This window comes from Chiloscyllium plagiosum, chromosome 5, assembly GCF_004010195.1.
Source record: "Chiloscyllium plagiosum isolate BGI_BamShark_2017 chromosome 5, ASM401019v2, whole genome shotgun sequence".
Lineage (NCBI taxonomy): Eukaryota > Metazoa > Chordata > Chondrichthyes > Orectolobiformes > Hemiscylliidae > Chiloscyllium > Chiloscyllium plagiosum.
In genome coordinates this window covers 117,529,919-117,532,149 of record NC_057714.1, presented here as the reverse complement: position 1 = coordinate 117,532,149, position 2,231 = coordinate 117,529,919, and the positions used below count along the sequence as shown (strand labels likewise).

Sequence of the window (2,231 nt, the reverse complement as noted above, 5' to 3'; positions counted from 1 at the left end):
CCCCCCACCCCCAGGGGAAGCTCAGGCCTGCAGCCCCCCCCACCCCCAGGGGAAGATCAGGCCTGCAGCACCCCCACCCCCAGGGGAAGCTCAGGCCTGCAGCACCCCCCACCCCCAGGGGAAAGGAGACCGGGCCTACAGCTCCCTTCCCCTCCCCCCCCTCCATGAGAGTGAGCTGAGGCGGGAGGTTGATCCCGGGTCGGGGTCGGGCCCACACCTTGCCTGTTGTCCGGCCGCGGATGAGACGGGAGTGTGCGCTGCGGGACGGCGGGGTGACACTCCATGGAGACGGGGCCGTTACCGGGACTGGCGGGCCGCGCCTGCGCACCAGCACCGCCTTCCCGTCCTGCTCGCCACATTATGACGTCAACACGGGGCGGGGTCGGAAGTGAGGAGCGGTGGGCGGGGCACAGCGGGAAGGGGCGGAGTGAAAGATGACCGTCTTCCATGGAGGAGGCGTGGTCTGGGTAAGGTATGGGACGCGATCTGGTGCAAGGGCCGGGAATTTGGAGAGGGCGGGGCTAGTGCCGAGGGCGTCGTCCGTAAATGGGCGGGGTGTGACGTAAGGGCGGAGCCTAGTTTGGTGAATGGCGTGAGAGCACCCGCGCAGCCGCAAGTGCGTGGGTGCGCCCTCCACCGGCCCGGCGCTGAATTGTGGGCTCGGTCACAGCGCCACCTGAAGGTCGGAGGTCACTCACAGTGAGCTCTCCAAATGAATGGCTGCTGATAACTGCAGGGCAAAGGTTAGCTGTTCACTGGGAGCTAGCAGCAAAATTATATCCTACACTGTGGTGACTCTTGTCTATGATGGGACAAAGACAAGTTTAGAATACAGATGGGCTTGCATAGAAAAGGAGTAAGGCCACTCAGCCCATCAAGTCTATCCTGCCACTCAATATAATCATGATTTGGAGCTGCTGGTATTGGACTGGGGTGTACAAAGTTAAAAATCACACAAGCTGAAAATGTGTTGCTGGAAAAGCGCAGCAGGTCAGGCAGCATCCAGGGAACAGGAGAATCGACGTTTCGGGCGGGTGTACAAAGTTAAAAATCACACAACACCAGGTTATAGTCCAACAGGTTTAATTGGAAACACACAAGCTTTCGGAGCGACGCTCCTTCATCGGGTGATTGTGGAGGACACAATTATAGGGCACAGAATTTATAGCAAGAATTTACACTGTGATGTAACTGAAATTATACATTGAAAAATACCTTGATTGTCTGTTGAGTCTTTCATCTGATCGAATACCATGATAGTTTCACTTCTTTCATGTGTAAGTCACAAAACCTTTTTTTAATGTGAGGTCCTGCATTTGGGAAAGCAAATCTTAGCACTTATACACTTAATGGTAAGGTCCTAGGGAGTGTTGCTCAACAAAGAGACCTTGGAGTGCAGGTTCATAGCTCCTTGAAAGTGGAGTTGCAGGTAGATAGGATAGTGAAGGCGGTGTTTGATATGTTTTCCATTATTGGTCAGAGTATTGAGTACAGGAGTTGGGAGGTCATGTTGCGGCTGTACAGGACATTGGTTAGGCCACTGATGGAATATTGCATGCAATTCTGGTCTCCTTCCTGTTGGAAGGATGTTGTGAAACTTGAAAGGGTTCAGAAAAGATTTACAAGGATGTTGCCAGGGTTGGAGGATTTGACCTATAGGGAGTGGCTGAACAACCTGGGGCTGTTTTCCCTGAAGCGTCGGAGGCTGAGGAGTGACCTTATAAAGGTTTACAAAATTATGAGGGGCATTGATAGGATAAATAGACAATGTATTTTCCCTGGGGTCTGGGAGTCCAGATCTAGAGGGCATAGATTTAGGGTGAGAGGGGAAAGATATGAAATGGACCTAAGGGGCAACATTTTCATGCAGAGGGTGGTACGCATATGGAATGAGCTGCCAGAGGAAGTGGTGGAGGCTGGTACAATTGCAACATTTAAGAGGCATTTGGATGGGTATATGAATAGGAAGGGTTTGGAGGGATATGGGCCAGGTGCTGGCTGGTGGGAATAGATTGGGTTCGGATATCTGGTCGGCATCGACAGGTTGGACTGAAGGGTCTGTTTCCATGCGGTACATCTATATGACTCTATGACTCTTAAAAAGTTGCATTCTCAGGTTAGCTGTAACAATTGATGTTAGCTAGACAATATGTTGAAGGTGTTAGCCCCCTGTGTTCTCTGTCTATGCCATGATGTTTAGACTGATTCTAATCTAAAAAGTGAGATAACAG

General features: G+C 51.6%; 1 protein-coding gene across 3 annotated transcripts in view; it reads right to left on the bottom strand.

Annotated features, from left to right (window-relative positions):
* LOC122550180 (leucine-rich repeat-containing protein 14-like) overlaps positions 1 to 383 on the bottom strand; it is a 15,406-nt gene extending 15,023 nt beyond the window's left edge. Inside the window, exon 1 of one of the 3 annotated variants that reach the window (XM_043690885.1) lies at positions 223 to 383. The gene's annotated coding sequence lies outside the window, so the exon portion shown is untranslated. Of the gene's footprint in view, positions 1 to 217 lie in introns of all 3 variants that reach the window. The other 2 variants (XM_043690884.1, XM_043690886.1) reach the window with 2 other exon arrangements.
* Between the last annotated feature and the right edge of the window lie 1,848 nt (positions 384 to 2,231).